Genomic DNA, 13,887 nt, shown 5'->3' on the forward strand with positions numbered 1-13,887 from the left:
CTGCAGATACCTTGATCTTGAACTTCCAGCTTCCAGAATTGTGAGGAAATAAATTTCTATTGTTTAAGTTACCCCATCTATGGTATTTTGTTATGGCAGCCCTAGCAAACTAATACAGGTAGACAGTAGTAAGCAGAACACAGCAGACAATATGTAAAAGACAGAGTCTTTAGTTTTAAAAATCATGTGTAAATGAGTCCTTCAGCTTTGCTTCCTCAAAGGAGTACTAACCAGAAACAAACAGGTCAGACATTTACTAAATTTGAGAGGGAATTATATTGCCAAAGAAACCATAAGCCCATCCTGACAAAACTTCTGATCATTCAGGCCCTAAAGAAACCCCGGGAACCTGAATCCTCCACCAGCAGAAAGGGGGCTGAGAAAGAGGGCAAACTGTCAAAGGTTGGCTTCAGAGGTGGTGGGGGAGGATAATGGAAGATAAGAGCTCCTCCGAGGAGTCAGAACCAAGAGCTACCAGATACACTAAGCATGAGATTTATTCCTCTTTACTCCTTCCCCATTCTGGTCCAAGAGGATTTGACAACCACTACAGTCTAATGACTGGAAAGTATGTGCATTCCCTCCTTTTCCAAATAGGAATTTTTGCTATAGTTATGTTACTACTCCACTGAAGCATATTGGGTAAGATGGGGCCAGAAAATTATGGACCGAAAAGGAACTCTATTCTGACCGCATAGAAGGGACCAAGTATCATCCAGAGATCCTGAGCTTTGAGTTAATTGCAATAACTGGATGGGACTCAATTAAATCCCTTGGGGGAGGGGCTGAGTGTATGAGAAGATCCACATAACTATTTAAGTTCCCACCTGGATGGACCATAGTGTAGATTGTTGGATGTCCCTAAGTTTGTTCTCCACTTCTTCCTCATTATTTTTGTTGTTATCACCATTTAGTGCATTCCAACTCCTAGCAAACTGTGTACAGTAGGGAGGAACCCTGCCTGGTCTTTGTGTGCCATCCTCTTACCTTCCGGTGTTAATCAGACAGTGTTCTGCTGCTGTTCATAAGGTTTTCATGGCCAATACTTTCAGAAGTGGGTGGCCAGGTTCTTCTTCCTAGGTTGTCTTAGTCTGGAAGCTCCTTTGAAACCTGGGTGACCCTACCGGTATTTGAAATACCAGTGGCATAGCTTCCAGCATCACAGCAACATGTAGCTGCCACAGTATGACAACTGAGAGAGTGGTGGTATGGTTCCTTGCAGAAACCAACCCAGGCTGCAGCAGAGAGAGTACCGAATCTTAACCACTTGACTTCCTCATTATTAGAAGTCCAAAATTTCAGCTGGGTACACGGCTGCCCAAACTAAAGACATTTCTCAGCTTCTCCTACAAAGAGGTATGGTTATGTAATTAAGTTCTGACCAATGAGATGTAAGCAGACACGATGTGTGTTACTTCTGAGATGTGTCCTTAAAGGTAGGGAACATGTCCTTCCTTATTTCTCTATCTTATTGCACAGAACATGAATGTAAGGTCTAGAGCTCCATCCATGAGGCTGAGGGTCATGTACCCAGTTCATCAACTGAGATAGAAAGTTGGAAGCCATCTGTGTCCCAGATGACTGAGAAGCCATCATTTCAGCCTCTATAGCTCAACTTTTATACAGAAAAACAAATATACATCTTGTTTAAGCCAGTGATATTTTTGAGTCCCTATTGCTCACAACAGAATATTTAGTCCAACTAATAAACCAATCTTATGTGCTTTCTTTTATCTGAAGACCTGAAAAAAATAATAAAGGAATAAGAATAAAGGCAGAAAACCATCATGTGATTCTTAATTCTAATTCCCCCGACCCTTTGAGGAAATGTGTCATATTCCGCCCTATGTGTATAGCAAATGAGTCTGAGAAAAGCTAAGAAGACAGAGTAGGAAGTTGAATCAGAAATGTAAGCTATGTACAGAGGCTGGATGAATGGTTTAGAAGCAGACCAACATGACTCACCTCCCTGAATGCTGTCCTCATAGTGAGTCAAAAGGAAAGATGTGGAGAAAGATGGAAAAGAAATTCAGATATGCATCCTGAAAGGGGCTATGCTAATTTTCCCAATTATCCTGTCCATCTGTATCCATAAATGATTTCAAAGTGAAATGATGACCTTCATAAATTTTTAATTCGGTTCTGAGATAAAGGAAAGGGAAATGGCATCTTTGCTTGAAAAGTGGTCCTCAGTGCACACATGCTGGCCCAAGAGGGCTATGGTTCTCACCCATGCAATTACCATCTCTATTAACGAAAGTTGTATTGATGAAACCCCGGCCACCATATTCCATCCTTTCATGAGCCTGTAGGCCTGAACAATGCTTAGAAACCATCCTGGGGATACCGCAACAATTATACAGCAAATAACATGTGCCCTCACCCATAATAAACTTCCATAATCATTTTCATAGATCCTATTGGCCAAAGCATTTTGAGACAAATATAGTTTAGCCCAGAAATTTAGTAATAGTAACTGCATAAATCAGTGAGTGTTTGTGTGTGAAGTTTTGGAGTTATAGGTAGAAGGAAGAGAAGCATAAATTCTTGTTAGAAGAAATTACCTAAATTCAATCAGAAGTCATTGCAACAACCCAAATGACCATACCTCTTATTCTAGCTCACTACATTAACCACATTACTTTTTGCCCCTAGCAGCAAGGCTGGTTACAGCCTAATTTAAATCCCTCACACATTATAATTCTCTTCTAAATGGGGTAAAGAGCACATGGTCTCAGTCACCTGCTGAACATATGACATGCGGTGTAAATTCATTTATTTGAACTTTAATATTAAAGGACTTTCTTGAATTTAAACCACCCGATACCAAGTTATGACTTCAATCCAAAACAGACATGCCCTGGAGAACTGAGACCTTTTCAAAGACAAAGAAGGCTTCTAACCTGTTCACAATTAGCCATTACATGCTACTAGGGGCTGTTTAATTGGGACTGCCACTCTCAATTAACCAGCGACAAGTGACTAGAAGAGTGAGTAACCAAAATTAGGTACACATGTTACCAATTATTTCTATTAGGGATCATAATGAAATTGGATGTTTTGCTTTGATTTTTCTTTCTTCTCTAGCTCCAAGAAGTTATATAAATTAAAGTAGCGAGGGAACAGAGCTTAAACATTACTTTTTCCCTCTAAGTGTAAAAGAACCATGTGCATTGAAACTCCTCCAGTTCTTCAGCTGTATGCCAATCTGACCTCAGCACTTACTATACAGTGGAACCAATCAGAATACCAGCTGAGGTCCCCAAAAACGACCAGGGGAGGCTCTTTGTGATTTTAACATAAGGCTTATTCCTCTTTTCTTCACTAAGTAATAACAGAGATCATTTAGCCAAGATACAAAATTCCCCTCCTGTTCACTGAAAAGCGAGAATATTCAATTTCTCTGTTGTGATTCACTAGGTATCTGATGGGTAATGTTTTGTTGGGGAGAAGCAAGAGGAAAGAAAGAGAAGCTGCAATGATGATGCATTTGGAGCTGGTTCAAATAGCCACCCTAGAATTTCACTTTGAATTTGAGTTTCCTGGATGGGACAACTTTAAAATTTGTATTTAATGTGTGTATTTGAACACACATTTTTAAATATACATACATATTTTAAATTGAGGGGTTGTACCAAGCATTGGATATAAATTGAGCATGAATGAAAGATAAACTTTAAAGAAAATATGTACCAGAGTGTGACTCAATTACCGTTAAGTATTAACCCTGTTTCATATTTTCATTTGCGGTAAAAAAGAACTACCAGAATCCAGATATATTTTGAACTGTCATTTTTTTTCTCTATAAATATCAGCCAGCTCTTTCTAGATTCTATTGAAACAGTTCTCTTCCTGTGGTTGTGTTTCTCTGGTGATTTGACAGATTATAAGACACTAAGGGAATTTTTATGACTTTAAACTCTTTCATGGAGCATGGAGATACCATAATGTGTAGCTAATCCAAAGTTAAACAACTTTCCATGACTGGCCTTTATACATACCGAGAGTGCTGAGAATTTGAGCCTTCTGATTATGGGAAGGGCCAAATCAAGAACTCATGTTTTTTTCAAGTACAGAGAGAATCATGTAGATTGTCCCCAAATTTTTTCTGTAAGGGCCAGATAGTAAATATTTTAGGCTTTGCAGACCATGAGGTCACTGTTGGAACTACTCAACTCTGCCTTTGTAGTGAAAGCAACCACAGACAATATATAAACTATAGAGTGTGACTATAGCCCAATAAAACTTTATTTACAAAACAGACTGCAGGCCAGATTTGGCCCTTGGGGTCTATAGTTTGTCAGTCCCTGTTTTAACTCTAAAAGCTCTAATTCTCTCCAATCGTTTTTAACCTTCCATCTCACCACCCCAGAAAATAATCAGAGACTTTGATGTTGAGGAACAAAAGTTCAGACTTAGGGGCTGCCTGTGTGGTCGAGTGGTTAAGTTCGCACGCTCCACTGCAGGCGGCCCGGTGTTTCGTTGGTTCGAATCCTGGGCGCGGACACGGCACTGCTCATCAAACCACACTGAGGCAGCGTCCCACATGCCACAACTAGAAGGACCCACAACGAAGAATATGCAACTATGTACCGGGGGGCTTTGGGGAGAAAAGGGGAAAAAAAATAAAATCTTAAAAAAAAAGAAAAACCCATCTCAGTTTAAAAAAAAAAAAGTTCAGACTTAAAGGGAATGATCTAGAATCATTTGGGGAGCTTGAAAAAAAATATTGATTTACATGTCCTACCCCTAATTTTTATTTAGTAAATCTTATATGGGTCCAAGAAACGTGAATTTTTTTAAAGCTCTCCCAGTTGATTCTGATTCAAAGTCAGATTTGTGATTTTTTTAATCTACATAATGGCCCCAGCATTTCCAATAACTTTCTAACATTAGGAGTATCACCTCCTATTACTAGTCAGGGTAATTAATACTAGCTGGTACAACAGCAAACCCCAAGTCTCAGTGGCTCAACTCGGTAAAGTATTTCTGTCTCATATCACCCCCCTCTATCTTATAGCTATGCAGTATAGACCTCCTGGAAAAAAGAAACAGAAGAGGCAAACCAGTTCTTAGACGTCTCAGCGCAAATGTGACGCACATGGTAGTTCTGCTCACATTTCACTGGCCAAAACTATTCCTGTGGCTCCAAGCTAACTGCAAGGGAGGCTGGGAAAGGAAAGGAGTACATTAATATTTGGTAAGCTCTAACAGCCTTGGACACACCTGCCATATTTTTATCTGACTCGTCATCTGTAATTCTGGGATACCACCTGCCTTCTCTAGACCACACAGGAAGATGCTCAAAAAATGCTTGTCCGCCAAGTAAACTCTGAGCAACTCTGGAATAGACAGCTTAACATCCAAAACTATTACACCTAGCTTTTTGCAAAGGTTAGATTCTTGAAATTCTGAAGTGAAGCTGATTTTTAGAAATCAAATTGGTTTTTGGAGGGGTTTTTTTATTAGCTAGAAATTCATTGTGTGAAACTAGGGCTCTTGTGGTCTCTGGCTTCTGAACTGGATGCACACAGATAGGTGCCATGACAAAAGAAAACAGCAGTTAGTAGATTCGTGAATTGTCCTCATGTTTGCAATTACAAAGGTTGGATGTTGTTTTGTTTAAGTAACACCTGGTGTCTCCATGATACTCCCTATTAGAAGATGAAGATGAGAATGTAGAGATCACCAGCCAGTCCAGCAGCCAGAGCAGCTGATTCCCAGTTTTTAAAGGTGGAGGAAAATATCTAAATGGGAAGCATCTGCTTGAATATTGAGAGACATAGATATTTCAAAAGTTATAGCCCTCTTTAGAAAAAAAAGAGGCATCCCCCACCAAAAAGAAATGTTAGAGATCTTTAAGCTCTTAAGAGAGAAAATAGGGATTTCTGCTAAAGTAATATAGATTTCAGCTAGACGTTTGAAAAAGTCCCTAAATATTTAGGAAGGCTTGCAGCCTTCCCCACATAGAAACTGAGAAGCATAAGAAACCACTGACTGAGGGGAGTTTAGGGTTCTGAGAGGAAGAGCTAGTGGAGTACTTATGAAAATCACAACTTCATTTACCAATGATGACTTACGGTTGATAGTTGTCCACACACATGCTCTGCTTATTCAAAGGAAAAAGAATGCTAAGCAATAAAAGGTATCGTCCTTCAGTGCACAGCCCTTACTCAGTATAAACTGTGATCTTAAGCATTGCTCAAGACTGGTTTTCTTTAACAGACCTGGAAGCGATAACTAAAGTTGCTATTTAAGCCCTGCCTCTTAACCTTTCATCTCAGAGCCTGTATCCAAATCCCTTGTTTACTAACCTGATAACTCCCTCTCCACAGCTTATCTTTCATTTGATACAGCAATCTCAGTCTTCCCAAATAACCAGTCACCTTGGAGAAAGCACAAAGCATTTGCTCGGCCAATGTGGTAGCATTTGGCTGTTTCACCAACCCCAAGCGATCTCGGCTTATGTACAACTATAGCTATGACAAGGCTGTCTGTAATCCTTTCAACTGCCAGACTCATTGTCTAAATGCTGAAAACCCCTTCATAATTGTACATACACATAAAACCTGGCAAATAAACTGCCTTTTAAATATAATGAAGTTATCTCTGATCCATTCACCAGGAAATTATGTTACAAATAACTGTCATAGCCGGTGGCTTCCTCAGGATCTTCAAACCAACATCTTTTAAAGAAAAATAAACAAGATTTCTAGACTATCATGCTTGAAAGGATACCCTTATTCATACGGGAAGAGCAGTTTTTTTGTGTTTTTTTCTGTATCTTCTTTAGAATATTTACATGTCCGTAGACTCTGTATCTTACAATTACAGAAAGCTTACATATAAGGTTCATTTCCAACAGAAAACAGGTTAATAACCCTTCCATACATAAGGATGTGAAACTGTGAGCAATTATCTAGTGGAAGCACTCAAATTGCTAATTAAAATAATTTAATATGTAGAAATCAGGAGTTTATCATTTATACATCACAAAGCCTAGAACAAGTATATCGTAATTATATAGTTGAGAGAGTTAATTTGTTGATTAAAGCGTATTGCAAACAAATGCCTTTTCCCCTGATTTCAAGATCAACAGAAAGATTCTGAGATTTTACCACTTATTTAAGGTCACTGGGCTCATAAGTCACAGACATTTAGAGCAGACGTGATCTTGAGTGGTTATCTAAAAACGGCTTCACTTAACAGATGAAGAAAAGGACTTATGAGAAGAATTAAATCCAGGCCAAACTTCCCCAGCTTGATTCTACCTGACTCTATTCCTACACCCCCGTTTCCAGCTGAACATCAATAGCAGAGGGTGGGTTTCACTGATGCTTTGGGAAACTGGCAACTAGAAAGATGTTTGAGTGACAGGCATTCAGAGGCACTCCTAAAGGAAACAAGGATTATTGGCTTCGAAACAACCCAGCTGCTATTTGCAAGTGCTGAAGGACAACTTTTTGCTCATCTGTTGAAATTTAGTTGCCTTAAAAATAACAAACATTCTCCACTAGTCCCTAACTCATTCTTGTTAACAGTGACAAATGAGTCATTGAGAAATGACTTTTGATGGCTTCCAGTTGCTTGGTGGATTTTTATAACTGCCTTTTACTGGGTCAAGGAGCAGCCATATGTAACTCTTTGGGGCCATTATTGGGTATAAACTCTGTGGCAACTGCACTTGCTACATCAGTCATTTAATTGGTTCAAGACTAATGCCAGGAAGACCAAAGCTAACATGCTCACAGACAGGATGCCTCAACACAAGCAGGAAAGAGAAATATCTGCCCTTGGCTCCAAGGAGGACCTTGTAAGAGGATGTGTAGATGGATGGGAACAAACCCATTACTGATACTCTATCTCAAGAGCATGATCTACTGACAAAGGGTCCCTCGCATTTTTATTTCTTTCTTTTTAGATTGGCACCTGAGCTAACATCTGTTGCCAATCTTTTTTTTTTTTTTCCTTCTTCTTCTCCCCAAAGCTCCCCAGTACATAGTTGTATATTCTAATTGTAGGTCCTTCTAGTTGTGCTATGTGGGACACACCTCATCATGGCCTGATGAGTGGTGCCATGTCCACACCCAGGATCCGAACCAGCAAATCCCTGGGCTGCTGAATCCAAGCACACGAACTTAACCACTCGGCCATGGGGCTGGCCCATTTATTTCTATATACAAAAGCCCTCATATATATCTGTACACTATTATCCAAGATAGAATCCTTTGAGTAATAAGATTTTGGAGATCTAATGTATTATTTCACAGGTCAGGAAAGAGGTCCAGAAAGTCTAAAATATTTACTCAAGATCACACAACTATTTACCAGCAGAACTCAGACAAGAACCCACTTCTCCTGATACTTATTCTAGTGGTTTTTTTTCATTACATCTACGGTTCACAATAATTCTTTAATACTTCTAACAGGTTTGTGTGTTAAAATGATCTTGCATGATGGCAACATTTAGATTCCTAATTATATTCTAGTCTAATTCTAATCTATTCCTGAAGATTCTTTTCTGATTGAAAAGTACCATTGTGGCTTATTGCTATAACTTCTCTTTTTCTCTTCATTAAAAAACTAGTTAAAAACAGAGTAACAAATTTATTGCTATGCCCTATTGTGTTAATAATGCCTGAACTAAAATAAAAATTGTTTTGTCGGTGAAAGGAACATGAGAGAAATATTTTAATTTCCTTTTAAAATGTTTTAAAGTTGATCTCATAATGATTACCTTTTGAAATATTGCTTATGCTCTCACTTTGAAAATTATTATGGGGTCTCTCTAAGGAAAAATGAGGACCTGAATTTAAGATTACACTTGAGTTAAAAAGGAAAAACAGAGAGATAAGATCAAAGGCAAAATTGCCCCTAAGGGCTTCAGGACCTCTGAAAAAAAATTGTTCTCTTCCCAAAAATCTCATCAGTTAGAATAAAGCAAATGTACAGCTCTTTACTTAGCCGATACAATCAAAGCATTACATTCTATGTCAATGGAACAGGAATTTCCACAAATTGATGAGGACAGCCTGTTTGGAGAGAAGATCAAAGGAGTCCTTTTTCAAGTTTGTTAGAGCCTCTTTTAGTCTGCTTTTCTCTTTTTATTTCCAGAGAGTAGGTGATTACGACTATAGTGCTGAATAAAAATGTCCTACTGAGTCACAAAGCTAAGGACATCTGTAGTCACTGTCCTAATATGCGTTTTTTTCTGGAGATTTCTACTTGTGCTGATTCACAACTTCCCACACACACTGAGGGGATGAGGAGAAAAGAGTGGCCTCTGCTTCCAGTTAACTATAAAATGCATGAAACCAAAAAAAAAAAAAAAATCACACGGTCACTTCAGAGCAGTTGGACTCTTTATATTCACAGAAATTGAGATTCTCCCAATTCAATATATTTTACAATGAGTCATTTTTGGGTAGGAGAAGATAGCATGTGGAAAGAAGAGAATACTTCCTCTGGTTTTATATTTTTAAAAATCACAGTAACAAATGCAAATGAAGTTGCATAATTAAAGATTATTCCAATGAATGAGCTAAACTTACAAATTGTGAAACAAAGAAATGAATGGCACTGGCAAGATGACCCAGCCGTGATGAACATTTAGACACATGGGCTGGTTCTGTGAATACTATGCTCCGTCCTTTACAAGCAACAGGTTCTCTCAAGGGTAAGAGAAGGGCATGAACATTGCTGGGGCAGAGGCTGTCACATACTAGATGCCTTTAAACCTCAATGGAAGCCCGTGGTGTATGATTCCCTCCACTGTATACAGATAAGAAAGGCCCAACGGGGAAAGGGAGCTTACATACACTAACTATACCATGTCCATTCATTCAACAAATATTAATTGATTGATTGATTAAGTCCACCTGGAGTCAGGAGAATTAAAAATATCCTGAGTTTGCTTAAAACTAAAATGACAAACCTAATACAGATGACATGGAGATAGAGGATGAAGAGAAGGGTAAAACACCCATTTCAGTTTACCAGCTATACATCAAGGAGTATTGATCACGCATAGAATATGTAAAAATGAACTGGCTGTTCAGAATCCGTATTCGTGTGTGAAATCATCCGACATTATGCACTGCGCATTACAGCAACCACTAGCCATAGGTCATAATTTAATTTAAAACTAGATTAGTTAAAAGTCAATAAAATTTAAAATTCAGTTCTTCAATCAGTAGCTACATATCAAGTGCTCAATAGTCACATGGGACAAGTGACTCCTGTATCAGACAGCATAGGTGTAGAACACTTCATCATCACAGAACGTTCTAGTGGATAGAACTGTTGGATTCTAAACACTCTAAATTAGGAAAGGAATTTAATATATAATCTTGTCACAGAGTTTTTTGAATAACACTATTTTATGTTTGCATAGCACTTCATGATTTTCCAAACACTGGAAAAGATTATTTATCTGATACGTGATAAAATTACTCCCATACTGTGGCGAAGAAACAGGAAATGTAGGGAAGTTAAGTGGCTGACAACATCATATATTAGTCCCTGAGCGCAGAGAGGAGAACCTCGGTCTGCTAGTCCAGCATTTTCAGGGCGTGGCACAAAAGCACACAGTCAGAAGGCAAAAGAAGCTTTGATCCCAGCTCCAATACATACCAGTTCTGTGACATGGAACAAGCACTTCACTATTCTAGGCTGTAGTTTCCTCACTTGAAAAACTGGAGTGATAACAACAACCTTACAGAAAGTAGCATCAATCACCAGATGGTGACTTGGTATGTCACCCGGTGTGTCAGCGATCTTCTTCCTGAACACTGAGCAAGATTTTTATTTTTCTCTTTAATCTTAATTTAAAACAATTTTTCAATGTTATATTCTGCAAATAGAATCAACAGAAGTGGTTCACAATTTAGGAAGCTGGTTTTGAGTACATTGACATTTCCAACTGTTATATATACTTTCCTCCCGGCTGCTATATTTGTGTTACCTCAGAATTGTTGTCAAGATTAAATGAGAGTTTAAATAGCACATAAATCTGACGTGTAGATGTTCAGTAAATGCAAGTTGCCTTATCTCCTTTCTCTATCCTAACTCCCTTTAAGGCTTCCTGGAGTGCACCTGTGACACCACACAATTTAGGAAGCCTAGATTCGATCCTGAAGGGATAAATGACTCAGCTAATTTACAATCTGATAGTGTAGCATAGTTTCCATAGAATATATATTACATATTACAGTAGAAATCAGTAGTAAAATAAAGTTAAACACTCAGAAATTTGTTTTACAGGAAGCTTTAGGAAGGCATCCATTCCATATATTGCTTATCCAGCTAATGGAGAGGTATATTCTAAAATACTTCTTCTATTTGGCTTAGAAAAGCACTACAGCATGACCCTAAAGCAGGTTTACCTTCCTAATTATGTTGAGTTCAAGATATTAAACTTAATCTACGTGCCCTAGGTCAATGATTTACAATTCTAGGTCAGCTCTGAATTTTTTGGGCAACTCTATTTCAATTCACTTTAATTTTTCAAAAGTATATGTGTATTATATTGCTCCTCCAAAGAGTCTGAAACAAACAAATGATGAGAGTAATCAACTTTAAGGAGGTGGATGCTTTAAGCATCATCTGGCTGGTACTGGGACCAGTTGGCCTGAGAATAGGCTAACAGATGTGAATCTCAAAATGCCTGCCAACAATCTGCCGTGGATAGCTAACATTTTGCCTCTATAGGGGCTCCACATAGACATTTCACTGGAATCTGATGCCAGCTCTGTAAAATCTGAAGTAGGGCAGGTATTATCCCATTTTTCCAGGTGAGAAACTTGAGAATCCAAGAGATTACATGACATAGGTAATTATATAAAACCAGGACTAGAATTCAAGTCTTTTGACTCTTTGTCTGATGTTTTTTTCTATTATCACAACCACCAAATTAAGTGAAGCTGTCATTAGAATAGGCCTGAACACGGTACCTGTATTTCATCTATTAAATCAAAACCAGTGTGCAGAGAATGGCCACATGGACCAAACCATAGACAGTCAGTAAATGGAGACCAGAGAAATCCACAAGGCCCAGTCAGGCAGCAAGAGGGCATCAAATTGGATGAAATCATCTAGCTCCATCCCTCAGCTCTGTGATCACTTCTGTTTTCTTCAACATTTTTATTAATGGGAAGATATATAGGCAGAATGCATATTGAGTTCACAGATGGCACAAATTTAGAAATGTGCAAATGCTGGAGGACAAAATCAGGATTCAAAAAATTCTCAATGAACAATAAGTCAAATCTAACAGAAGGAGACTATGAGACCCTGTTGTTATGAACAGAGTTGTGTGCCCCCCCCAAAAATCATATGTTGAAGCCCTAAACCCAAGTTCCTCAGAATGTGACAGTATTTGGAGAAAGGACTTTTAAAGGGGTGATTAAGTTAAAATGAGGCCATTAGGATGGACCCTAATCCAATTGATTGGTGTCCTTATAAGAAGAGGAGATTAGGACACAGACAGCCCACAGACTGAGGGGTGACTGTGTGAGGACACAGCGAGAAGGTGACCAGGGCATCTGTGAGTCAAGGAGAGAGCTTTGAGAAGAAACCAAACGTGCCGACACCTTGATCTCGGACACCTTGATCTTCCAGCCTCCAGAACTGTGAGAAAATAAATTTCTGTTGTTGAAGCCACCCAGCCCATAGTACAGTCATGCAACGGGTCGCACATTCCACGGTGAAGAGGCTTCCAGTAACGGTAAGCACTTTGTTAGTCCATGGTGTAGGTTACTGCCAAAAAGAAAAATGTGCCACAAAGAAAGGATTAGCAAAGGTCTAAAATTTGAAGCAGCAAGATCTCTGGTGTCAGACACAAGGGTTTTTGCCAATCCTATCATGTCCTACTTGTGTGACCTTGGGCAGGTCACCTCTCTCTGTGCTTGTGTCCTTGTCTGTAAAATGGGAATAATACCTACCTCACAGGATGGTTGAGAAGACCTCAAGAGATAATGAATATCAAGTGTTTAGCACAAAGCCTGGCATGGAGAAAACAATAAATGAAAGCCACTGTTTTTTGTATTCGTATCATCCTCACCATCATCGTCGGAGGATGAGAGTCTCACTCTGTTTGGGGACAATCAGATCACATCTGAGTATCAGTTTTGGTTCTTCAAACCCCACTTACAAAAACATGATGATAATGAAAATAACAGCAAGTACCATTTATTGGAGTGTCGACTTTGTGTCAAGTGTTGTATTTCACCTCTTTAATCTAATCTTCACAACTCCCCTTTAAACTACGTGTCATTGTCAACATTTTACAAATGAAGAAACTGCAACACATAAAGCCAGTAAGTGGTGGAGGCAGGATTAAAAGCTGGGTGTGTCTGACTCCGAATGATTTTCTCCTCCCCTTCCTGTACGCTCAGAGCAAGGGGACTTGAAACAATATCTAATAAGAAAAACGACATGGAATGGATATTAAGAACACTTATGAGAACATAGTATTGTTTTTAAATATTGTAAAGTCTGTTAGTGAGAAGATGGATTAGGTTTTGAGAGATCAGTAGAACCAAAAAGAGGGGTGGAAGTCATGGGGGCAAGAGTACATCTCAACATAGAATTTACTAGCAGAATAATTGAAAGATGAAATAGATTTCTTCAAGAATATCCACATAACCACTGGGAAGGAATTTTGCAAAAGTTGTATTTAAGTATCAACCAAGTAGTTGTAATAGGTGACTTTTGGGGTCCCTCCCAGACCTAAAACAATCTTTGAATGTATCACCACACATCAGGGATGCATAAGAAATAGGAAGACCAAGAGAGGCAGAGACCTAACAACTTGCAATTACTGAGAGTCCTAGAAAACAGTGAGCAGTAGGAAAATGTACTAGACACTCAACCACAGGGACTCAGACA

This window comes from Equus caballus, chromosome 28 (assembly GCF_041296265.1).
Source record: "Equus caballus isolate H_3958 breed thoroughbred chromosome 28, TB-T2T, whole genome shotgun sequence".
Classification (NCBI taxonomy): Eukaryota; Metazoa; Chordata; class Mammalia; order Perissodactyla; family Equidae; genus Equus; species Equus caballus.